The sequence below is a fragment of the Mustela lutreola genome, chromosome 8, assembly GCF_030435805.1.
Source record: "Mustela lutreola isolate mMusLut2 chromosome 8, mMusLut2.pri, whole genome shotgun sequence".
Classification (NCBI taxonomy): domain Eukaryota; kingdom Metazoa; phylum Chordata; class Mammalia; order Carnivora; family Mustelidae; genus Mustela; species Mustela lutreola.
The window spans coordinates 135,516,542-135,543,409 of NC_081297.1; the positions used below are offsets into that span (position 1 = coordinate 135,516,542).

Here is a 26,868-nt window from a genome sequence, read left to right on the forward strand (position 1 = left end):
TCCTTTGTTCTCTCACTGTGTTTTGCTATAATTCATTAGAAAGGACTCCTCCTTTCCCATTAGTTAGGGAGCTGCAGAGGACAAAATGTTATTTGGAATAATATTTTTCTGATTATAAGTAGCATATACTTATGTAAAATTTGGAACATTCAGATGACTGGAATAAGAATAAGAAAGAATAAGAAAATCCATCATTCCCCAAATCAGAAATAGCTAGTTCTAAGTTTAAGTCTTTTTTCAATGGGTTATGTATGTATATTCTTTTCACCATTGGAGTCATATATAATTTTCTACCCTGCTTTTCTTCTGTTGAATTTATACTGAAAACATTTCTTTTTTTTTTTTTATTTTTTTTTTTTTATATTTTTTTTTTTTTATTTTTTATAAACATATATTTTTTATATACATATATTTTTATCCCCAGGTCTGTGAATCACCAGGTTTACACACTTCACAGCACTCACCAAATCACATACCCTCCCCAATGTCCATAATCCCACCCCCTTCTCCCCAACCCCCTCCCCCCGGCAACCCTCAGTTTGTTTTGTGAGATTAAGAGTCACTTATGGTTTGTCTCCCTCCCAATCCCATCTTGTTTCATTTATTCTTCTACCCACTTAAGCCTCCATGTTGCATCACCACTTCCTCATATCAGGGAGATCATATGATAGTTGTCTTTCTCTGCTTGACTTATTTCGCTAAGCATGATACGCTCTAGTTCCATCCATGTTGTTGCAAATGGCAAGATTTCATTTCTTTTGATGGCTGCATAGTATTCCATTGTGTATATATACCACATCTTCTTGATCCATTCATCTGTTGATGGACATCTAGGTTCTTTCCATAGTTTGGCTATTGTGGACATTGCTGCTATAAACATTCGGGTGCATGTGTCCCTTTGGATCACTACATTTGTATCTTTAGGGTAAATACCCAATAGTGCAATTGCTGGGTCATAGGGCAGTTCTATTTTCAACATTTTGAGGAACCTCCATGCTGTTTTCCAGAGTGGCTGCACCAGCTTGCATTCCCACCAACAGTGTAGGAGGGTTCCCCTTTCTCCGCATCCTCGCCAGCATCTGTCATTTCCTGACTTGTTGATTTTAGCCATTCTGACTGGTGTGAGGTGATATCTCATTGTGGTTTTGATTTGTATTTCCCTGATGCCGAGTGATATGGAGCACTTTTTCATGTGTCTGTTGGCCATCTGGATGTCTTCTTTGCAGAAATGTCTGTTCATGTCCTCTGCCCATTTCTTGATTGGATTATTTGTTCTTTGGGTGTTGAGTTTGCTAAGTTCTTTATAGATTCTGGACACTAGTCCTTTATCTGATATGTCGTTTGCAAATATCTTCTCCCATTCTGTCAGTTGTCTTTTGATTTTGTTAACTGTTTCCTTTGCTGTGCAAAAGCTTTTGATCTTGATGAAATCCCAGTAGTTCATTTTTTCCCTTGCTTCCCTTGCCTTTTGCGTTGTTCCTAGGAAGATGTTGCTGCGGCAGAGGTCGAAGAGGTTGCTGCCCGTGTTCTCCTCAAGGATTTTGATGGATTCCTTTCGTACATTGAGATCCTTCATCCATTTTGAGTCTATTTTTGTGTGTGGTGTAAGGAAATGGTCCAATTTCATTTTTCTGCATGTGGCTGTCCAATTTTCCCAGCACCATTTATTGAAAAGGCTGTCTTTTTTCCATTGGACATTCTTTCCTGCTTTGTCGAAGATTAGTTGACCATAGATTTGAGGGTCTATTTCTGGGCTCTCTATTCTGTTCCATTGATCTATGTGTCTGTTTTTGTGCCAGTACCATGCTGTCTTGATGATGACAGCTTTGTAATAGAGCTTGAAGTCCGGAATTGTGATGCCACCAACGTTGGCTTTCTTTTTCAATATCCCTTTGGCTATTCGAGGTCTTTTCTGGTTCCATATAAATTTTAGCATTATTTGTTCCATTTCTTTGAAAAAGATGGATGGTACTTTGATAGGAATTGCATTAAATGTGTAGATTGCTTTAGGTAGCATAGACATTTTCACAATATTTATTCTTCCAATCCAGGAGCATGGAACATTTTTCCATTTCTTTGTGTCTTCCTCAATTTCTTTCATGAGTACTTTATAGTTTTCTGAGTATAGATTCTGTGTCTCTTTGGTTAGGTTTATTCCTAGGTATCTTATGGTTTTGGATGCAATTGTAAATGGGATTGACTCCTTAATATCTCTTTCTTCTGTCTTGCTGTTGGTGTAGAGAAATGCAACTGATTTCTGTGCATTGATTTTATATCCTGACACTTTACTGAATTCCTGTATAAGTTCTAGCAGTTTTGGAGTGGAGTCTTTTGGGTTTTCCACATATAGTATCGTATCATCTGCGAAGAGTGATAATTTGACTTCTTCTTTGCCGATTTGGATGCCTTTAATTTCCTTTTGTTGTCTGATTGCTGAGGCTAGGACCTCTAGTACGATGTTGAATAGCAGTGGTGATAATGGACATCCCTGCCGTGTTCCTGACCTTAGCGGAAAAGCTTTCAGTTTTTCTCCATTGAGAATGATATTTGCGGTGGGTTTTTCATAGATGGCTTTGATGATATTGAGGTATGTGCCCTCTATCCCTACACTTTGAAGAGTTTTGATCAGGAAGGGATGTTGTACTTTGTCAAATGCTTTTTCAGCATCTATTGAGAGTATCATATGGTTCTTGTTCTTTCTTTTATTGATGTGTTGTATCACATTGACTGATTTGCGGATGTTGAACCAACCTTGCAGCCCTGGAATAAATCCCACTTGGTCGTGGTGGATAATCTTTTTAATGTACTGTTGAATCCTATTGGCTAGTATTTTGTTGAGTATTTTCGCATCTGTGTTCATCAAGGATATCGGTCTATAGCTCTCTTTTTTGGTGGGATCCTTGTCTGGTTTTGGGATCAAGGTGATGCTGGCCTCATAAAATGAGTTTGGAAGTTTTCCTTCCATTTCTATTTTTTGGAACAGTTTCAGGAGAATAGGAATTAGTTCTTCTTTAAATGTTTGGTAGAATTCCCCCGGGAAGCCGTCTGGCCCTGGGCTTTTGTTTGTTTGGAGATTTTTAATGACTGTTTCAATCTCCTTACTGGTTATGTGAATGGGTTAAATGCCCCTGTCAAAAGACACAGGGTATCAGAATGGATAAAAAAACAAAACCCATCTATATGTTGCCTCCAAGAAACACATTTTAAGCCCGAAGACACCTCCAGATTTAAAGTGAGGGGGTGGAAAAGAATTTACCATGCTAATGGACATCAGAAGAAAGCAGGAGTGGCAATCCTTATATCAGATCAATTAGATTTTAAGCCAAAGACTATAATAAGAGATGAGGAAGGACACTATATCATACTCAAAGGGTCTGTCCAACAAGAAGATTTAACAATTTTAAATATCTATGCCCCCAATGTGGGAGCAGCCAACTATATAAACCAATTAATAACAAAATCAAAGAAACACATCAACAACAACACAATAATAGTAGGGGACTTTAACACTCCCCTCACTGAAATGGACAGGTCATCCAAGCAAAAGATCAACAAGGAAATAAAGGCCTTAAATGACACACTGGACCAGATGGACATCACAGATATATTCAGAATATTTCATCCCAAAGCAACAGAATACACATTCTTCTCTAGTGCACATGGAACATTCTCCAGAATAGATCACATCCTCGGTCCTAAATCAGGACTCAACCGGTATCAAAAGATTGGGATCATTCCCTGCATATTTTCAGACCACAATGCTCTAAAGCTAGAACTCAACCACAAAAGGAAGTTTGGAAAGAACCCAAATACATGGAGACTAAACAGTATCCTTCTAAAGAATGAATGGGTCAACCGGGAAATTAAAGAAGAATTGAAAAAAATCATGGAAACAAATGATAATGAAAATACAACGGTTCAAAATCTGTGGGACACAACAAAGGCAGTCCTGAGAGGAAAATATATAGCGGTACAAGCCTTTCTCAAGAAACAAGAAAGGTCTCAGGTACACAACCTAACCCTACACCTAAAGGAGCTGGAGAAAGAACAAGAAAGAAACCCTAAGCCCAGCAGGAGAAGAGAAATCATAAAGATCAGAGCAGAAATCAATGAAATAGAAACCAAAAAAACAATAGAACAAATCAACGAAACTAGGAGCTGGTTCTTTGAAAGAATTAATAAAATTGATAAACCCCTGGCCCGACTTATCAAAAAGAAAAGAGAAAGGACCCAAATAAATAAAATCATGAATGAAAGAGGAGAGATCACAACTAACACCAAAGAAATACAAACTATTATAAGAACATACTATGAGCAACTCTACGGCAATAAATTTGACAATCTGGAAGAAATGGATGCATTCCTAGAAACATATAAACTACCACAACTGAACCAGGAAGAAATAGAAAGGAATCTATTTTAAATTTTTATTTTAATTTTAGGTCTGATTTCTGGAAGGCAAGATCAAAGAGATTATCAGAGGAAGTTTGATCATTTGGTTATAATTAAGTCCTAGGCACCTGAAAAAAAAAAAAAAGTGGATTAACGATTAGATGCAATTTACGGCACTTAATATGTATTGTTACATTGTTTTCCCAAAATCAATTATGCCAAATTCTGCTCCTCCTGGTAGTGCTTGAGGACACTAAAACTTGCCATTTACAATCTTCTTTTTTTTTATTATTATTATTTTTTTTGTTCAGTCCGCCACTGTATAGTACATCATTAGTTTTTGATACAGTGTTCAGTGATTCATTAGTTACATATAAAACCCAGTGCTCATCTTAGCATGTGCCCTCCTCAAGACCCATCATCCTATTACCCCCTCCTTCCACTCCCCTCTCCTCTAAAACCCTCAGATTGTTTCCTGGCGTCCATAGTTCCTCATTGTTGGCCTCCCTCTCTGATTTCTCCGCCTTCAGATTTCCCTTCCCCTATGGTCTTCCATACTATTACTTATGTTCTATATATGAGTGAAACCATATGATAATTGTCTTTCTCTGTTTGACTTATTTCACTTAGCATAATCCCCTCTAGTTCCATTCATGTCTATGTAAATGGTGGGTATTCATTGTTTCTGATGGCTGAGTAATACTCTATTGTATATATGTACCACATCTTCTTTATCCATTCATCTGTTGAAGGGCATCTTGGCCCCTTCCACAGTTTGGCTATTGTGGACATTGCTGCTGTGAACATTGGTGTGCATGTGCCCCTTCTTTTCCCTACATCTGTGTATTTGGGGATAAACACCTAGTAGTACAATTGCTGAGTTGTAGAGTAGCTCTATTCTTAACATCCTGAGGACTCTCCATATTGTTTTCCAGAGTGGCTGTACCAGCTTGCATACCCACCAACAGTGTAAGAGGGTTCCCTTTTCTCCACATCCTCACTAACAACTGTTGTTTCCTGTTTCATTAATTTTTGCCATTCTAACTTGTGTAAGACGGTATCTCATTGTGGTTTTGATTTGTATTTCCTGCTGGCTAGTGATGCTGGAATCTTTCATGTTTTAATCTGCATTTAATTGATTATCAGAGAAGATGAATTTTTTCACATATTTTTATTTTTTTTTATGAATGACCAGGCCTAATTTCATCCTCTATCCCTCATAATATTTATCTATCTACCTAGAGTTATAATCATAAAAATTGCAACTGATATTATCACTATTGCCAATATGGGCAATCAGATGAAAGTGTGGACTGTTAGAAAAATCAGAGATCAAAGAGAAGCTACAAAACAGAAAAAATAGAATAGCATCTATTAAACGAGATTGCTTAAAGACCACAAGCATTTTTAGTCAATGGAGTCATAATTGTATTATAAAGATAGTAACTAATAGTTATCAAATTCCTGTGTCTGCCAAGTGCCCTGCTGGATGATTTGTATTTGTCAGTCCATCAAACCCTTAACATATGCTCTGATTGATCAGTACATTCAATAACCACCAAACAATTTCTGGACAAGATTTCCAAAGCTCAACCCCCTCTCCTACCACCACTGAGTTCTATAAGTGCTAGAAACTCAATCTTTCTTTCCAAAACAGCCCTTAAGTAATGAGACATGAGCTCCAGTGTGACTCAGCCTTATGGATGCTGCAACATCCCTAACCTGTGGTTCCAAAGTTAGGCAAAAAAGGAAATGCTGAAATTCTACTAGACAGACACTCTGTTCTTGGATATTCCCGGTTTGCTTTTATAAACACTGGGGGCTTGAAAGATTTGCACAAACATCCAATAACATTTGCAATTTTGCTGCTTAAAGCAAAGTGTTGGAGTTTCGTTGGTTGGAGAGAAGAGATTTTTAGAAAACAGCCATATAGATGTTACTTCAAAATTCTCTTTCACAGGTTCTATTTTAGAATGAAGCGAAAAGATTTCCAGGGCAAGATATGGCCAGTTGCAGAGGCTGGAAGCAAGCTTCTCCTGAGATAAGCCAGCACTGACAGGCTTGCCTGGCTTCACACTCCTTTTGACCTTGTTCGTCCTCTGAGTTCTCCCCTTCTAGGTTGACACCCCATGTTTTTGGCACCTCAGTATTTTCCATTCTTAGAATATTGGACTCACTCTCCTTATTTTATGCTCCCTTCTTTTTTTGGAGGGATAATAGCAAGTAAGCAGTCAATTCTTTCTGGGGTTTGATAGGGCAGGGGGAAAAAGTGGTAGTTTCACAGAAGAACTGAATGCTATTTCTGAGCTCTGTGGCTTTGCGCAGATTTTTACTTCTGTAAAAGGTTGTGTTTTATGTATTATAGTCTTATATTTCTGCTCCTTGCTGTGGGCAGCCAAGCCTCTGTTTTAATTTCATATTACTTTGGCTGGTAACGATGAGTCTGGAAGATAAAACAGCACTCCGAGACAATTCTCCCTTCCATTATGGCTCAAACTGCCCCTAAAATATTGGTTAAAATATTTAAAGTAAAATAAAAGGAGGAAGAAAAAAAGCAATGTCCCAATGCCCTAGTCCCAGCTGATACCAGCATCATTCCATGGGTGCGGTCATCCAGATGTTAGTTCCTCCAGATGTGCAAACTTATCCACCCCCAGGCAGACCCACCTGAGCTCTATATGGGAATATGATGTATGTGAGGTCAGGTTGCTCACCTCCAAGTCACATGTTTAAATAAAAGATGCTTCAGCCACTGGGTGTTCTAAGCCCAGCTCCCCATCCCTATCAGGTCTGCAGATCACTCAGGCTTTGGGCTCCCAGAGGAAGGAGAAGAGACCATTTGTCCGAGGAAATGTCTGTAATACATGTTAAGTGGCCCGTGAGAGAGCCCTCTCATTTATTGGCTGAAACATGAAACGGAAAACATGTGCAGCTAGCACAGGGCCCCCAAAGACTCTTGCTTCTTCCCAGGAAATGGAGTGATGAAGGATGGAGCAAACACGTGAATTCAGGCAGCCCACATGCCTGGGTGTTTCACAATGCAAAAAGCATCTGTTGGGTGGAAATCCTGGGCATTGGGATTGGAATTTATAGAGACAGATTGACTTCTAGTCTCTAGCTGGGACTCTGTTCCTGCTGCTATGGGAATAGATTTTCCATGAAGCAAGTAGGAAACATTCCTCATTCAATTATGTGTTTATTGATGTATTTGATGCTCATTTGTTGAATGCCAATGTCTATGTTAGGGGCGGGGGAACTAAGATGAATAAAGCATGGACCCTACTTTCAAGGAACTCACTCACTAATGGGAAGAGAAAGATGGATAAGGGAATATTTATAAACTGAAAAGTCAGTGTGACTAAAGAAATGTACATCAGGATTCGGAAGGAAGCTGACAGTGTCGCCATCTGTAAACCATAATTTTTGCTGGTTTGGTCCATCAAAGATCTGTTTTGCCTTCTTTCTGATAACATTAAAAATAAATTTGTATTTGGGTATTCATCTCACTCACATCCACCAGCTGTACCCTCAGCCCAGGAGTGGACCCTGAATGGCTATGGGCAACCTCCCCATCCCATGTCTCTCTGGCCAGAATCTGGCTCAGGGCATATAATCCAACTTAAGTGGATGTGATTCAAAAGGGAGTAATGGGAGCTTCTGAGAGAAAGGTCCAGCTGCTTTTTTAAGAGAACTTCTGTGGAAGTCAGCCTTCTCTCTGCTAGATGGCTATGGTTTCTGGGACCTCATTGTTCATAGGGACTATAGCCTTGTAAGACCCCATAAAAGGTAGAGTAGATATGACAAGTAATGAAGTTTAATGCTGGGGCTGCAAACATTGTCTAAATCCTATCCTACCACCTATCAGCTTCTCAGTTCAATACACTGATAAGTCCCTTCATTATCTTAACCACTATGGGTCAAGTCCTGCCTGGAAAGATCCAGGGTGTTTTAAAAAAGAAGTAGGAATTTATATTAATAACAATAACTAAAATTGTTGAGCACTTACCCACATGGCAGGTACTCTGCTAAATATTTTATAAGTATGATTTTATCTAACACTCCCAGTGATCATAGGAGATAGATTATTTTTACCCCTGTTTTACAGATTGTAAATGAAGGCTTAGAAAGGTTAAATGACTCACCCAAGGGCAAAAAGAACAAGTACTGAAGATTGTGATTATTGGTAAGACGTCAGATCAAATGAGGACTGACACATGTCCATTGGATTGAATAATGTGAAGTGCACTGAAGGCCTTAGGAAAGGCATTTTGGGCAAATTCTAAGAGAAAAAGTCAGGATAAGGTGGATAAAATTATGAATAAGAGCTAATGAAATGGAGATATTGGTGTGGACAACATTTTGAACATCAACAACAAATTAGTACCATCACAAATACCATGTCTACCTGAAAGTGTACATGAAAACCATGTTTCCATCTGAAACTTTTGTATTCCTGGCTAAGACATATAAAGTCCGAGTCACAAACGGCAAATATATGACATGAGTACCATTACATCTCCCATCCAAGCCCCTGGCAGGCATCACTAATTTATTAGAGCATTCCTTCCCACTGAGTTCAGATGTAGCCTCTGAGTCTTTGTCAGTGATGTTTCAGTTGCCACAACCAATTAACTGATTGGCATGTAAGCTAGAATCTACCTGACATCTACAGTCAGTCTAACCAGAAAATAAGCTGGGATCCCTCCTCCTGTTGCGTGTTTTTAAGAGATACCTAGTCACTGTGCTCTTGCTCTTTTTCCCTGTCTCTAAATGAGAACCAGTCTTTTAATCCAATGATAGTCAAAAACTCTCACCAAACAAGTAGGCAAAGAGCACTAGAGGGACAGGCATGGCACTTGCCTCTTGGAAGCCATATAAACCACAAGGAAAGCAGGTAGGGCCGACATGCGACATGAGAGGGTAAGGCGGTAAATGTAGCAATACAGAACCAATTAGAAAAAAAAAAAAAAAAAGCACAGATAAGAGAATACATGAGAATGAGAGAGAAAACCTAGTAAGAAGGCCAAACACATGTTTAATTGAAGTCCCACAAGGGGAAAAAGAATAGAATAAGACAGACGCAATATTTGGAGAACTTAGGGCTGAGAACTTTCCAAAATGATAAAAATACCAATGTACAGATTTAAGAAGCACAAACAAACTCAATGTATGATTTTTAAAAAGAAATCTAGAGACATCATAATAAAAGGTCAGAAATACAATTGGGGGGGAAAAAGATTACCTCCAAGGAATCAACAGTTAGACGAGCAGCCAACTCCTTGATAGCGACGATGAAAACCAGAGCAGAGCGAGTGATGATAACCTCGAAGGAACTGGATAAGTTCAACTGGAACTGAAAGAAAATCATGGTCAGCCAAGAATTCTCAACATTGGGAAATCATCCATAAAGCCATTTCACACCTAAACTAAGAGTTTGGACCAACAGACTTGCACTACCAAAAATACTCTGATGTGTATTATTCGGACAGGAGAATGATCCCATCAGGAAAGTTAAAGATGCAGGAAAACTAAAGAGTCACAAAAGTAATAAAAATGTGAGTAAATCTAAGTGAATATTTACTAAGGGATTATTGACTAAGGGAGTATAAAGGAAAAATAGTAACATCTCATGAGGTTTAACATGTATTTTTAGAGATGATTAAAATACAAAACAGTAGCATATAGGTTGAAAAGAAGTAAATGGAGTTTAAAGATCAAAGTTCTTTGCATTTTTCAGAAGAAAGGTACCATTTAGATTAACAAGTTTTTAGTCATTAAGAGCACAACTTGCATAAAAACAAATGTCATTGAAAAGACAAAGTTTATTTGTGAAGTTATTAGTTATGGTTGACTCTGAAATGGGATTATATGCATGGGCATGGTTGGTTGTGTTTTGTTTTTGCTTTTTTTTAAATTTTATTTATTTATTTGAGAGAGAGAGAAAGAGAGAGAGCATGAGAGAGGGGAGGATCAGAGGGAGCAGCAGACTCTCTGCTAAGTAGAGAGACTGATGCAGAACTCGATCTTAGAACTCCAGGATCATGACTTGAGCCAAAGGCAGATGCTTAACCAACTTAGCCACACAGGCACCCTTTGTTTTTGCTTCTTTATAATGTTTTGCGGTTTCCAACTTTCTACAATGAGCGTATAATCCTTTACCAGTAGAAACCAATAAAATATTGAAAATCAAAGTATCATCTACAGTGGAAGAAAATAACCCAATTCTGCCACCTGCTAAAACCATAGTAAAAGACTTCCCCATGCTAGAAGGCACGTTAGACTCAAAGTCTGTGGTTTGTTCTCTCTTCTGTCAATCAAATTTCATTCTGAGGAGTAAGAACAGTGGCCTATGTGATTGACAGAATCAGATCATTTCAACTCCTGTTCGAAAATGAAACCTGTACTCTCACATTGTTTCACATTCTTTCCCAACTTGGTGCAGCCACCGGGACTAGAAGCTTCAATTCTCTAAAAGCAAAAAGTGTTCCATTGGAGGATGGAGGGCTCAGGAAGGTGGAGTGGAAACCATCTGTCACCAGAATTAGGGATCCCATTCCTACAGTGGGGACTGGAAGTGAGCCCTGCTGAAGGGCAAATGTGGAGCCAAGATGGCTATGTGGAGTACTTGTGTTCAGCTCCAGTGTTTTAAACATGGCAGCAACTTATACATCATCCTGATGTTACAGACTTGTTCCTTCAGTCCTCTCCACCAGAAATCAGCCATCCTGTCTTAAGCCACCACATAAGCTGTATTGAGCAAGATGTTGTCACCAAACCAGGAACTTTGGACAAGATTACTCTTAGGAGCAAATACCAGTGTCCTCCTTGCAATGAAGACTGGGATAAAGATTTGTGGGACAGATGCACCTCATATGATATCTGGGGCACAGCCAGCTAGTTTGACAATAGCCCTGCCAGCAACATAGTTATGGAACATGAGAGAACTTTGGCTTCAGGCATATGCATTCCCAAGTCTCTGCCTTATGTTCTGCCATGGAAAAATAATGGAAATGCGCCCTGCGTATCAATCTTGTGGGATGCCTAGCCCTAGAAGGCTTTTCCTTCTTCCTGCTACCAGTAGGTTCTTCATTTTTCTCCCAATCTAATTAAAAATAAACTAACTTTGAAAAAGAAGGAAGAGGGAGAGAAGCAGTGTCCCAGCCTGGAGATTTGCAGTTTGCTTCTGCCTCTCTGGTATCCATCTGGAAAAATGTGTAGCACTACACATTCTCCCCACGTCATTACCCCCAGGTATCTTGAGTTTGAATCCCTGGCCCCACAGCCAAAAGCTCTGTGTTATCTTGGGGAAATTCACATAGGCCAGTGCCTTAGTTTCTGACTATGTAAGGGAATAGGAAGTAGGGCAGTGCTGAAAGTGATAATTCCCCTGAAGAATGTTGGGGAACTCCCTAACACTTTGCACAACTCTCAGATACTGAGTGTGAGCTGGGGTCAAACTCCACCAAAGGTCAGTCAAATGGACATTTGCCCAGTGACCTGGGGGTAGAAGAGGTGGAGAGCAGAATGGTGGCCTAAACTTTCCAACTTTCCACAAAGATGGATGGGAACAGATGTGGCTCTGGCTCCTAGAAAAGGAACCCCAGCTAATGTACTCAGATCCTGAGGATTTGCCCAGCTTGTTCAGCAGAGGCCATTGGAACTTGGGTGTGATGTCAAGAGCCAAATCTAAATACCTTGAGCCTTCTCCAATTCTACAGTACTGGGAAAACATCTTGCGTTTGCTGACCATGGGATGGCCTTCTACCCAAGAGGGACAGGCTCTGCTGTTCCCAGCTTCTTTCCATGTGGATGTGGGCGTGACATGTGCTCCTATAACAGCTCAGGAACCACAGATTCTGCTGTACTCTGACATTTAGTCAGAAGGGACCATCAAGGTCATCCAGTGATGCTTGACTTCCTTTCCATCATCCTCAGCAAATGGCCTGGAGCCTTCTGTTTTAACACCTCCAGTAACAGGAAGCTCACTCCCTAAATTGGCAACCTAATTGCATATTTGGGGGGATTTGGGGGTTTTATTTTTCATGTCTCATGAGAGTCTTTCCTTGTAATGAACAGAAACTAACCTTCTTATAGTTCTTTTCTTTCTGGTCTTAGATAGAATGACCATATTATTTATTGTCCAAACCCAGATTTATGTTTGAGACTAAATAGGGATGTTATTAATAATTATACCAGGACAAAGAAAGTAAATTGGAACTCTCTTGTCAAAACAAGACTTAAGACTGCCCCTGTCTTAGGTTTACCCTAGGGATAACTAGAATAATTCAAGTTCCCCTTCCTTAAGAGTCACTCACATTTAAAAACATTTGAATTACCCCCTGATCTTTTCTCCTCTAGAATGAATATGGGAGGCCGACTTCTTTAGTAGAAAGATCAATTGGGCTAAGGATAAGAAACAGCTATGACTTTGGGGGGGTATATTGGAAAGGACTAATTGTCTTACAAGATCCAATGTTATGTCCTGATATCCCAGAAAAGAAAGCAATTTATAACATTCTGAAGTGAAAAGTCTGTCAGAAGGACATGAGATCAGCCACATGAATTGTGAAACATAAATTGTGGTTTTATTTGTTCTGCAGAAGTATTAAAAAATTGCAAATTTGTCATGAGGCACTTTAGCGTGGCAGTGGTGGGTGCCAAATTTTGTCTGCAGCTTGGGACTGAGCTGGCTTCATCCGAATCTGGTGGGAAATGTATTAAAAATCAGATTCCAGGGCCCCATCTCAGAATTTCCAGAGGGACCTGGAGCCTTTGCATTCAGAAAAGCTCTGGAAGCAATTCTAACGGTGAACCAAGTTTGAGACCCGCCAGCAAAATGGTCAAGAACACCAACTTTGGTTCCATACATTCATTCACGACACAAACATTTATTAAAAACCTACTATGTGTCAGACACATTCTAGGCACAAGAAAAAAAAAACAGCAGTAGACCACAAAAAAACAAACAACAACAACAACAAACCCAAGGCATAAAAGTCAAACAAATTTGTGGTCAAGGGCTAGTCTGATATTACTATGTGACTCGACTCTTCAATGCCTCAGTTCCCACCACTCTGAAACAAGGATAATATCTGCCTCATAGGGTTGTGATGTTTAAATAAGGTGAGATGTGTAAAGTGCTTACCCCAGTGTCTGGTCCACAGCAAGCACTCCATAAATGTTAATTATGAAGACCATACCATGTTGAGGGTGATGATGATGCCAAGGACAATGAGGATAAAGCCAAAAAAAGAAAAAAAGAAAGCTTATTAATATCATCCCATGGTGACATGGAGAGACTAACTGGCATCACATCAGAGTTCTCAGTGGACGATGTAGCCTCTTCTTTTATTTTGACTTTGGATGGCATTTCTTTATATTACTTGGTCTCACGTATAAAATGAAGGACCTATATATGATGACAAATAAAGATTCAGTTCACCCACATTCATGTTTTATAAACCCCAATTCACTCAAACATGCCTCCAAAACCAGTGTCTGGGGATTTGACTACAGTCTGACTTCCTTCTGGACCATTCTAGCAGTTGATGTTCACCTTGTCATGAGGCCCCAGGGTTAAATGTATCACTTCAGGTGTGATCTGAACTAAAAAAGGTACAACGAGATAAAAAATGGGGCCAAAGTATCATTTCCATTATTCCAGTCCTTGTATATAGCAAAGCTTCAGATTGGGTTCATGTATCCAATGATTGAGATAAGCAGTGGCTCGGGAAGAAGACAGAGCAATAGAGGGAGTATGCAGAATCAGACCACCAGGGAGTGAGGCAAAGCCATATAGAGGCAGAGGAGGCTGAGAAGCTGCCTATTTTTGCAGGCAACAGCTTTCACTCCTCCAAGGAGGTCAGCAGAGATTGTAATGAGAACATCTTGGCCAAGGCCATGATTCACTGTCCAAAACTGGGCTGGGCCCCTCACACTGGGAAAATTTCACAGTTTTTCACATTATTCCCAAACCCCACTCCTCTTTTTAAGGGTGTCATTCAGGGTTTATTACAGAAAGGGTCCAAAGGCCTCCATTCATATATCCTAGGGGGCCCGAGGCTTGGGAAGAGTAGCTGTAGTGATGAGGGCAGCCAGGAGTGGGGAGAAAGGGCTGTTCTGGGAGAGATTAGCAGGAAAGCTCCTACGAGGGAAAGCTCAGCTCTTTCTGTTCACACAGCCTTGGTCCGGAGCCCTGAAGAGAAGCAAACACTGAAATGCAATGGAAGAATCAGAAGTTGGAACGAAGTGCTGCTGCCAAGAAGCCGCTGGCTGGCTGCAGTACCGCCACATACAGCTGCACAGTCCAGGCACTGCATAATTCCAGAGAATGGCATTCACACAGATCAGGAATGGGTAGACATTTTCTGCCCAAATTATAAATAATTTGGCCTGGTGAGCCATTTAACCTCTGTCACAACTACTCCGCTTTGCTGTTATAGCTAAGGTGGTTTGATAAAATACAGGACACCATGCCTTTTTATGTAATGGGAAAGCAACCACAGTCAGTATGTAAATGATCTGTCATGACTGTGCTCCAGTGAGACTTTATAAGAGTAGGCAGGGAGGCAGCTTTGATGATGATGCAAACAGCAGCCCCTGGGGTTTTGTAATGCAGACGTTCTTGCCCACAGCAGTACCAACAAGGTAGCCCCATTTTCAAATAGCATGACGGACATTGGGGAGGGTATGTGCTTTGGTGAGTGCTGTGAAGTGTGTAAACCTGGCGATTCACAGACCTGTACCCCTGGGGATAAAAATATATGTTTATAAAAAATAAAAAATTAATGAAAAAAAAAAAAACTTTTGTAGTTAACACCATCAAAAAAAAAAAAAAAAAAAAAGAATGACAAATAGCATGACGAAGGAGAGCAGCAGCTTTCAAACACATCTGACCACAGCCCCTAGAGTAAAGACATACATTTCAGGCCACAATCAAGCTTCACAAAGCCATACTTAGCCTCACTTAGGATGATACACTCTGGGATAGTCTATACTCTATTACTTCCTTGCAACAACCAATACAACTAATTTTGCAGTCTACTAATGGGCCTCAATTCCTGGATTGCTGGACTTGGAGCCAGGAGATCTGTGTTTCAGGCTTAGATCTAACTCTTACCAGCAGTTATCTTTAGAATCACCTTACTTGAGACTTTGTACCTGAAAATGGGTATCATAATTATTTCAGAGTGACTTTATAGGAGAAACATGAAGCAATTCAGTTCCTCAGGATGGGGGACTGACCACTGGTGGTTCCTGGGATGGCTTTAGGTAGTGCACAGGTGTACATTGTAGGCACTACTCTATTCTTTATGAAAACACACAAAGATCAAATGCATAATGTTACCAGTGATACAGAGCTTCCTTTCAAAATACATTTATTCAAAATAAATTATTTATTTGTATCATTTATATTTAAATAAATTTCTTTAGATTAGGTTAGAGAAAAATATTAAGCAAAGAAGCGTACCAGTTATATGTGAATGTGGTAGAATCTGTGCAGATGGGGAGTACGTGAAGTCTGGGAGGTATGGAGATGATGTATGAGCAAGTACAATCTAAAAGATGGCAGATGAGACATGGTGACCCCTTAGAGATCTGAGCTGAGTGTCTGAGTCACTGCTGACTCCCTGGAACTGGACTGGCTTACAAATGATGCTTGATAAGTGCTTACGATGGGTGTATGATGAACGGATGGTGGATGGATGGATGGATGGATGGTGCATAGGGAAATGGGTGAAATAATCAAACCCTAACTTGTTGATGTCCTTTTGAGGTCTTGGGGTCCTAGTTACAAAGGATGAAGCATAGTGTCAAACGTGTCAGTGACTTTAGAGCCTGGGGGTGGGAAAGGGAAGCAGACATTCCTTCTCTGAGGTGTCATCTGGATGCCCAAACCCTCCACACTGCCACAGTTAGCAACTGAGCCATGGAAACACTAGGCTAAGACAGGAAACACTAGGCTGAGGCCAGCTGTTTTGCCCAATCAAAATGTCATCCCTGGACCTAGGCACTGGCAGCAAATAACTAGTAAAGCAAACATGAATGGAAATATCTAGAGCTATAAATGTTTGGAAATACTGACTTGTGTAAGTCTGAACTTCTAGCATTTGCTGATGAGAAAGGCACCTTTCAGGTGCATCCCACAGGTGCAGAGGGCACCAGTGACCAACAGCACCCTTGTGTCTAAACGATAAGGAAGCACAAGTACACTGGGCTGCCCCACACAGGTAGGAGCTCCCACCACAGGCCAAAAGCTAATGAGGGCATTTCTGTTGGCCTTTGGCAGAGGGGGGTGATACCTTACACGTCCAAGGACATCCCTTATAATTCAAACTCTCTCTATTTCTCTTGTGGCAAAATACTTTAAAAGACATCACAGGCTCAACTTATTTTTGCAATCCTGGGACAGACCTTTCTGCTTCTGCCTGCCAACTTCATGCTGAAAGATTTAAAGTGATGCTGCTTCCATCTCTCCCTCATTTCTGTGCAAGGAAAGAACCAAAGGGAGTGCATACGGAGTGCGGTCTTCCTTGAGAGAGTAACAGTGTGGAAACAGAGCTAAGATCCAGCCTCTGGGCACAAGCCCTAGATCCCTCCTTGCTAGCATATTCCTCTACCTCTCTGTGCATCTGTTTCCACCTCTGTAAAGTGGGACTAAGGTCCACAGGGCTGTTGTGAGAATTAAATGAGTTAACAAAGGGAAACATTCCTGGAACATAGTATGCACTCATCAATGTTACTTATGCTATGTTCTCATTCTGTATCAGAAAGGTTCACTTTGAGAATATCCTTAATTCCTGAAAAATTAGGAATTATTCCAAGTTTTGAGAGTGTATCACTAAACATCAAAGGTTACGTGAGTTACCAAGGTCTAGCAAACAGAAGCAGGACACAAATTAGACTTGATACCAAACTCCTTGTCTTCTCTCCTGCCATCCCACGTTACTGTGCTAATCTAATTCAGCCATTAGAAGTCATTTCCGGGGGCGCCTGGATGGCTCAGTGGGTTAAAGCCTCTGCCTTCGGCTCAGGTCATGATCCTAGGGTCCTGGGATTGAGCCCTGCATTGGGCTCTCTGCTCAGCAGGGAGCCTGCTTCCTCCTCCCTCTGCCTACTTATGATCTCTGTCTGTCAAATAAATAAATAAAATCTTTTAAGAAAAGTTATTTCCTTAAAGTGTTAATGCCCCTTGGTTTATATTTTCAACTTTTTCAATCTAACAATAGACTAAACTCTTTCCTTTTTTCCTATTAATTGTTTTTTGTCCAGTGGAGAATGTGTGTGAGCAAGTGTGTGTGTTTGTGTGTGTGTGTGTGCTGGGTTGAAAAGAGTGGCCAAATCTGACACAAATTATCTTGAAGGTGAACCTGCTTTCATCTTTCTTCTGTGAGACTCAGTGTTGAGGGTGTGTGGAAGAGACATCATCCACAGTGGCTCCTGCTGGCAGGGACCCCTAGTCCCCTGGGAAGACTATCCAGAAGGCTGGGGCTGCTAAGGGTGGCTGGGGAAATCGGAGCCTGTTTTTGGTTCCAACTCTTTCCAGGATTTATTATGAGCATAAAACATCTTACCCTCTGAGGGACTACAGCCATAGAGAAGGAACAGGCAGAAATGAAGGAGAAAAAGAAAAGAACTTTAAGGGAGGTTTCCCCCCACAGTCTACGATTTCCCCTGAAGAAGGAAACGGGGAGCACAGCATGAACAAGGGGAGGTGAGTGGAGCCTAGAGCAAAGTAGAAGAGAGCAGCCCCAAAGAAAGGGAGAAAGAAATGCTGGGAGATTTCAAGGGCCATTTATGAAGGAAGAAGAAAGGAAGGGAGGGAGGAAGGAATGCTGCCTCAGTTTTCAGACCCTCCATGACCCACGATCATTCTTAGACAAGCAGCTTCCAGTGTGAAACATCAGCTGTGGTCCCCAGGGTTCCTCCGAGAGCAGATGGCTTGTTCATGCAGTTCTGCATGGGTTTTTTCAGCCACCAAAGAAACCCACATCGAGCAGAGACTGTGGACGGTGAGCCGGGAACTCCAGGAGGCTCTTAGGATTCCTCTGTGCTAGAATAAAACAGCATCCCTGCTCCCGCGAAACTACTGTGCCATGGGGAAGACAAACAATACACACAAAGCCAGGCATGCTGATCAATAAGGAAGGAACAGAGTACGAGCAGAGAGAGTAACAAGAGTAACAAGGCACCCCTTTGGGGGTAGGGTTTGGAGAAGGCCTTATGGGGAGCAGGATGGAGAGCGTTGTGGGAGGGAGGGAACTGTGCATGTGGAGGGGCAGAAAGAAAGGAGGTGTCGGGACAGTCAGCCTGAAGTGCCCCAGTGAGGGAGAGCAAAGCAAGGCAGGATCATTCAAGAGACAGGAGGGCCTGGCAGGATTTGAATTGTATTCTGAGGGTCTGTGGAAGTCAATTTGGGCCTCTGTCTTTGTATCTGAGAGAACTTTCTTCCCAGCAATGTATAAGCTGTATATGTTTTTTTTTTTTTTATGTTCAGTTAGCCACTGTAACGTATGTAATTAGTCCTTGATGCGGTGTTCAGTGATTCAGTAGTTAAGTATAACATTAGCTTAAGGTAATATCTTTGCAATGCCTACACTTGGGGGATGGCTGGGGATCAAGGGTCAACCTAAGCACAAACATTTTTCTCTTAAGACAGGCTCACTGCCTTGGCTGACATCAAAGCCACTGGGGAGCTTTGTAAACATTCGGATGGACGCCAGGTCTCCACGCCAGGCCTCCCACACCAGAGTCCCTAGGGGTGGGGTGGGGGTGTCAAGGCCCAGATGATCTTGCTGCCTGGTCAGGGCGGAACACCCCTGCCTTATAAAGTTCCAACTTACACCCTCAGCCTCGGAAAACTCTGGTCACACCAAAGACCACATCAAAGATGGTGCCCTATGAATGGTTTTCCTTCTGTTGATAATGACTCAACCAAAGCATTTCTCCCCTTCCCCATTTACCTGCCTCAGGGTTCTTAGGAAAGTAAACCTGTCCATTTGTCAATATTTACTCTGTCTGCTGCCCTCAACAGAAGAAGGGAAAACTGTTTTCCCTGTCGAATGAGTGTTTATACAAGGGATTTGTAAGCTTTCTCAGAGCTATGGAAAATCAATCACCCTCAGTTAACCTGTGCCCTTAATGAGGTGATAGGTTTTCTCACAATCTTACCCATCAGGGATGACAGTACATGGTTTGTCAACCGATGAGAATTGAGGTTAAAAAGGATTTTGCCCAGAACGCAGATGCTAGAAGTGTGGCCCAGTCTGACAGGGTGAAGCCTGCCCTGCTAATTCTGGAGGACAGTGCTGGTGGGGCTCCGTGTGGGACCCAGTCAGGAAGGACTGGCAAATGTAAGGATTCTTATAAGAAGCCAGTATCCTCTGATACTCAGATAGCTCACCAGCCCATTACATTTGCTCCAGTCAATGGTATGCCCCGTGTTACCCCCATTCGATCTGGCTTCAGCAGCCTCAGGCACAACCACGTGGTTTTGGACATCCTGGCCACCTGGGACAGACACACTGAAATGCCATTTGCTGGGCTCTGAAGGAAAAACAAACCTGATCACTGCCTTTATCACTCAGGAGAGCCCTGGGGTTTCATGGGTCAGTTGGGGACAAAAAGGCACATCTGAGAAAGAGTTTCATGGGCCACATACTCTTCACCAAAGGTGCAGCCCAGACATGACACTCTGTTCCCACTCTGTGCCCAGTACTGAGCCGGACATGGAGAAGTAGACCAAGGCTCTAAAACATCAGACAACTCATAGTCATGACCTTTGGAGGGGCTCAAATTCCTCACAAGATGAAAAAAATAATCTGAGTGAAGCCAGATCTCAGTGGGAAAATGGGCAGAGGTGGGGGGAAGGGAACACAGATGTCTTTTAAGGCATACCTGACCACATGCCCATAAAAGCACTACAAATTTTAGCTCATTGAACTCTCCCAACTCAACACCCTGAGTTAAGTCCTATTATCTCTCAAATAGGGACAATACTAGAACTCACCCCAAGGATTGGACTTCCATGGAATCTCAATAAAACAGTTCCTGGAATGTCAAGTAGACCTAGCATGTAATATGTGCTCAATAAGTGTGACTTATCATCATCATCATCATCATCAACATCACTTTTACTATCCCCATTTTACAGATGAGCAAACTTAGGCTTAGAGAGATTAGGGGATGAGCCTGAGGACATGGGCAGTGAACAACTGCCAGCAGCAAAAGCTAAGCCTGCCTAGCTCTAGAGACTGAAGTTTCCTCTTCCAGTCTATAAAAGTTCTGCTCTGTATGTACAAATGGTGTGGTGTGAAGACCTTTCTTCCTTTCTGTAGAGTCTGTGGGCCTGTGTGGGAGCTGTTCTTGGCACTTTGGCTGGGCAGTACTGCCATCCTGACACTGTTCCAGTCTGTCTCCCAAAGGATTCCCAAGCTGTCCTGATCTCTGGAAACAGGTGGCCCTGCTCTGGGCATTAGCATGTCCTGGTCCCTGTTCTCCCAGACCCACTTGGGCTGTCTGTAGTGGGAGACTCTTCATGTCCTCCCCCCAGAGGTCCTTTGCTTGGAGATGCAAGGGAGCAGGGATCCCTCCACTCGTGAAACTTGGGCTATCTTCCTTCCTAAGCTTATTGAGCTGGCCCCTGGCTGGCCCCCCAGAGAGGCATAGTGACCCTTCCTCTGAGAAGTCTCTTTGTGAGGGGACTTGCTTCAGTTGCTTACCATTCAGTTCCCTGATAATGTGAAGCTGTGTGTTAGTTCTCGTGTTGCTGCTGTTAACAAAGTTGCCACAAACTCAGTGGCTTCCAACCACACACATCGTGCATGACTGCCCTGAAGGCCAGAAGTTCCACAGGCACCTTACAGGGCAGGGCTGATTCCACTAGAGACTGCAGGGGAGAATCGATTTCTGGCCTCTGCCTGCTTCTAGAGGCTGCCTGCATTCCTTGGCTCATGGCCACATCACTGCAGTCTACCTCCATCGCCACCTCCCCTCTGACTGACCCTCCTGCCTCCCTCTTCTAAGGATACCGATGGTTACATTAGACCCATACTGATAATCTAAAATAATCTCTTTACCTCAAGATCCTTAACTTTATCACATCTGCAAAGTTCCTTTTACCATGCAAGGTAACATCCACAGGTTCTGAGTATTAGAATGTGGACATTGTTGATGGCTGTGATTCAGTCCACAACATCTGGGCTCCTGGGTTTTCCTCACTTACTCCTTCAGCAAGCTGGTACCTCACTGCACACCAGCCAGGCCCAGGCATGGCTTCCATGGCTTGGTAACAGCTGGACCTCTTTCCTTGAGTGCCCCATGTTCATTAGCTTCTTGGGCATATGAATTATGATGCATTTGGCTCCCTCCCCAGTGCCCAGCACATAACAATTGCCAACGTTTATTATATGCCAGGCTCCATCCTGAGCACCATTAAAATATGATCAATGCTAATGCTGTCAACAACTCTATGACTAGGCACTATTATCTCACCACAGCTGGGAAAGTTGAGGTTACTTACCTTAGCAAGTCACACAGCTAATGAGTAAGGGCCATGATGGACAGGCTGACTCCTGAGTTCCCCTCATAACCACTGTCCCACTTGGCCTCCCAAATAGCTGGCATCAACAAGCACCCACTGAAAGGTAGAGGAGGCAGACAGGGGCACCTAGAGCTGCACATTCAGGAGACTAAAGTCTTCAGTGTCATGTGTGAGTGGTCCTTTCATTAAAAAGAGCTGGAAGGAAGGGACCACAGGTTCTATGTTTGACTCTACCAGGGACATACTCCGTGCACTTAGGGGAGGCTGGAGCCTCAGAGGCTGCCATGACTAGGTCAGACATATTTTCCTGAAGGCTGTTCCCCAACTCCTGGGTTCCTCATGAGAAAACACACCTGTCTGTTTTTTGCTGACTATCATATCTCAAGTTTAAGACAGTCCCTGCCCAGAGTAGGTATTTGATTGATACATTTTTTAATCATAAATGATTTAAAGGTAAACTAGATACCCATTTTGTCTAAATCACAAATGGTCAGATGTTAAAAGACAGTATTCAGCAAAAGCCAAGGGTCAGGGCAGACTATGACCACCATAATGGAATTTTGAAGTGTCTTAGTCTGTTCCCCCAGCAAGCAGAACCTGAGGCGAGGAACCATATGAAGTATGCCATTGCACTGGGACCACCTCTGGGCATAGGGGTGAAGGGAAGGACAATGAGGCAGGAAAGGAGGGGCATTAATATTCTGTTGCTGTGTTACAATTTATCCTAAACTCAGTGGCTTAAAATAATGAACACTATTGTCTCACACAGTTTCTGTGAGTTGGGAGTCCAGGAGTAGCTTTGCCTCGTAGCTCTAGCACAAGATCTCTCAGACTGTCTGCACACCGTCAGCTGGGCCTCCAAGATTTCCAGGCTCACCAACAGGTCTGCTGTCAGGAGACCTCAGTCCTGGCCACAGGGGTGTCTCTGTGGGGCTGTCATGGCAGCCCCATGTGTCATGGCAGCCAGCTTCCCCCAGAGTCTGTGATCTGAAAGAGAATGGGAAAATGTATTAGCCAGCTCCAGCTGTCATAACAACAGGCCACAGAACTGGGTGGCTTCGAAAATTCATTCCTTGTAGTTCTAGAGGCTGGAAGTCCGAGATGAAGGTGTCTGTGGGGTTGGTTTCTCCTAAGGCCTCTCTTTTCAGCTTGTAGATGGACACCTTCTAGCTGTATCTTTACATGGTTTCCTCTGTACACATATCCCTGGGGTCTCTTCCTCCTCTTACAAGGGCACCAGTCCTATTGAATCAGAGCCCACCCTCATGGCCTCATTTTTCACTTAATTTTTTCCTCAAAGACCTTATCTCCAAATCCAGCCATATTCTGAGATACCTGGGGACCAAGGCTTTAACATGTGAATTTGTGGGGGGAGGGCGGACACAATTCCACCAGTAACAGAGAATCCAAGAAGGAGGTCATGTTTATTTTTCTTTATAACTTTGAGAGTGACATTCCATGACTTCTGCTGAATTCTGTTTTCTAGAAGCAGATATTGAGTCCAATCCACATTCAAATAGAGGAAAATGAAACTCTGTTGAGGGGAGGAATGCTAGAGAATTTGTTGACCTATCCTTAAAACTAAACAGAGTGAGAGCCAAGGGTAGGATTCAATATTGAATAAGCACAAGTTAGCTGTAATTGGCTATTGGCTGCTGTGGGACCATCCCCTGAAGACATACATATTGAGTCTCAGGACAATCTGTGGCAAGAGAAAAGGAGAATTGACTCACCAACTTCCATTGCCAGTTTGTTAGTGTAGCTTTATTTGCCCTGGGCTCCAGTGTTCTTAAGTAAGGCATCCAGAGGGGTGACTTGGTGTCGACAAGAACCCCAGGCTGGAGGTGAGAAGCTCATGCATGGGACTGAGGCTGGGCACCAACGGGCTGCACCTACAGGAAGTAGGTCAGGACCTACTGACCAGTAGGTCAACAACAACCTTGCAGAACTGATAATCATAGCACTGAGGCAAGATAGGTGAGGCCAGAAGGACCTGAAGTGGAACTCAGCAGTCTGTAAAATGAATCTAAAGTTCAATCAACAACTGACTTACTATTACATCTTATTACTAAAACTATTTGCCATTGAATTTTAAATATTTGGTATGACAATGTGGCCCAGTAAATTCTCAGTGCTATACTCTCCACTATCACCACAGTGACTACTTGAGACATTTCCAACAGTGGTAGTGGAGAAACACGGCTCCTTCTGGCTGGTGGTGGCAGTGGAGAGGCTGCTGACACCGATGTGGGTGTCACACTTGGGACCTGTCCTTCTCTTCTGCTAGAGACTAACCAAAGCAAAGCCTCTGCTGGCTCGAAGCTACAGTGGATTTCCTTAAAATCGCTTTTGTTAACAGTTTGACTGCCAGAAAGAAAATGTAGTTTGAGTATCACGCTATTCTCCCACATGATCTTTTCTTTCTATTTTGTATATTCTTCATGTCTGGGTTGAAGAGGATTTATCACCGATGTTGCTTCACATGTTTTGGAGATATTTCTCCACTGAGGAGGCAAAATCAGCATTATCATATTTTTTTTTAACTCATCCTCACAAGAAGTGAAGCATTCTAAATAAAACTTTTTCTCAGAAGATCCATGGCCTAAATGGAAAATAAATCTCAAAAAAAAAATAAGAATTCTGATTCTTAAAGACCACTTAAGTTGTGTGACGAATACTAGTATACCAAGTAATGCTATAAATATCTGCATTCTAACCTAATCTGTTATCTTGATTATTCTATCATGTGTGAGTATTCAAACTTTATAAACATTAGTTGGCTCACAAAGGCTATTAACTTATTTTTAAACTAACCAACTGACCATTCCCTTTAAAATATCTAGATTAGCATCATGCGGTCTCTTTACTACTTGAAAGGTCTGATAACTGTTTCATATTTAAAATTAATAGCTTTTATTGCCATCATTAATTATGACCATATTTTGCAATAATAAGTACTGAGTTGCTCTAGAAAATTGATGGAATTTCAATGTAGGAAGCACATAAGAATCTTCACTTCAGGATATACTCAGCTTGTGGTCCTCTATTTGAAAATACATATTCAGGAATGAACAATTATTCCAAGGGACATGCTTGTTCATGTAACTGACTATTCCACTGGGGAGACATGCTGTAACCTGCGGGGTCACAAAAGAATGGATCACACAGACAAGACTGGATGCCAGAGACCATGCTAAAGCAGGCACTCAGCGACTGGTGATTTTCTAAGGGCAGAGACAAACCTATGGAGGCTGGAGCAGAGGGTGGCTGGCTGAAGGAATAGTAGTCCGTGTGAACCAGTATTGAAATGATCACTTTGCCCATCCATGCAAAGCAAACTGTGAGCTGGATGAGGACCAACTTTGGGTCTCTTTCACTTTGGTATCTCTGCTCCCCTAGCACAGAGCCTACCTGTCATACAGTTAGTTGACAGAGTCAAACTGTACCTACCAGAGGCTTCAAGAGTTTGGCTGCATTCTCTGGGCAGCACCAGCTTTATTCTCTCCTGGAACCACATTCTTGGGGTTAGGACTCTGCTTCCAGGCCAGGGCTCTCTGCCTTCTGCTGGGAGATGCTGACCATGCCGTGGCCCAGGTTTGGTCATCAGAATCAGAGTATCTTTGCCATGAAATCAGAAAGGAATGTAGTATCTAGAGATAGAGCCAATGGGGATATGCATAATCAAGAGACAGAGAGAGAAAAGGGAAGTGGGAGAGAGAAAGAGAGAATAAAGTTCTGGCTCATGTCATTATGGAGGCGGAGGAATCCCAAGATCTGCAGTCAACAAGCTGGAGACCCAGAAGACCTGTAGGTGTACTTCCAGGTCAAGTCCAAAAGCCTGAGAGGCAGAGAGCTGATGGTGTAAATTCCAACCTGAGACCAGGGACAGGAGAAGACTGATGTCCCAGCTTAAAGACAGGCAGCAGGAATGAATTCTCAGACTTTTTGTGCTATTCAAGCCTTCAACAGACTGGATGAGGCACTCACACTGGGCGGGCAATCTGCTTGACTCAGTCTACCTGTTCAAATGTTAATCTCATCCAGAAGCACCCTCAGAGACACTCGGAATAATAGCTAACAAAATACCTGAGTATCCCGTGGTTCAGTCACATTGACTCATAAAATTAACCATCCTAAGAATCAAGCTGCCTGTTGTAGTTGCTCCTAGGAAGGTTGGAAATCCTATAAAATCCTAGCAGTATGGGGAAAGCATGCATTTTGGCAGCCAGTCAAGAGTGAATCTGAACCACACTCTACCACTTAGGAGATGTGTGACCAAAACCAAATTATTTAACCTCTCTAGCCTATTTTCTCATCTATAAAATGAAGGCAACCCCATCCATCCTGCAGGGCTAATTTGAGGAGTCATTGAAATATTATATATCGGGGTACCTGGGTGGCTCAGTTGTTAAGTGCCTGCCTTTGGCTCAGCTCATGATCCCAAGGTCCTGGGATCGAGCCCCACGTTGGGCTCCCTGCTTAGCAGGAGGCCTGCTTCTCCCTCTCCCACCCCCCATCCCCGCTTGTGTTCCCTCTCTGTCTGTCAAATAAATAAATAAATAAATAAAATCTTTAAAAAAAAAAAAAGAAATACTATATATTGACTGCCTAGCTCAGCCTTCAGCACATAAAGAGATTCTCCGGAAATGCCAATTTCCTTTTCCCTTTTACCAAGAACATCTCAGCACTGGCCTCCTTTTCAACCTTTTTGTCCAAGCCTGGTTCATCTTTCCTTTTGCCTCCAAATTCCACATGACCTTTAAGGTCCTCATGCCCCAAACCTGTCCAGGTGCTCTAGTACCACTTTTGTGAATCCCTAAAGCCTTCTATCAGGAACATGCAGTTCAGTGCACCCCTGCGTCTCAGTGTCATTTTTATTTGCTCTTCAATCACGAGTTCTATGAAGGAAGCAGCTCTATCTGAGAGGAATTCTC

The 26,868-nt window shown here is 42.3% G+C and overlaps 1 long non-coding RNA gene across 1 annotated transcript in view; it reads right to left on the reverse strand.

Moving 5' to 3' along the window:
• Nucleotides 1-4,432: 4,432 nt before the first annotated feature.
• Nucleotides 4,433-26,868, reverse strand: part of LOC131839369 (uncharacterized) — a 45,729-nt gene continuing 23,293 nt past the window's right edge. The window contains exons 2-5 of the long non-coding RNA XR_009356934.1: nt 22,702-22,921; nt 13,538-13,562; nt 9,635-9,745; nt 4,433-4,520 (exon numbers count right to left, since the gene is read on the reverse strand). This is a non-coding gene — a long non-coding RNA (uncharacterized LOC131839369). The remainder of the gene's footprint in view (nt 4,521-9,634; nt 9,746-13,537; nt 13,563-22,701; nt 22,922-26,868) is intronic.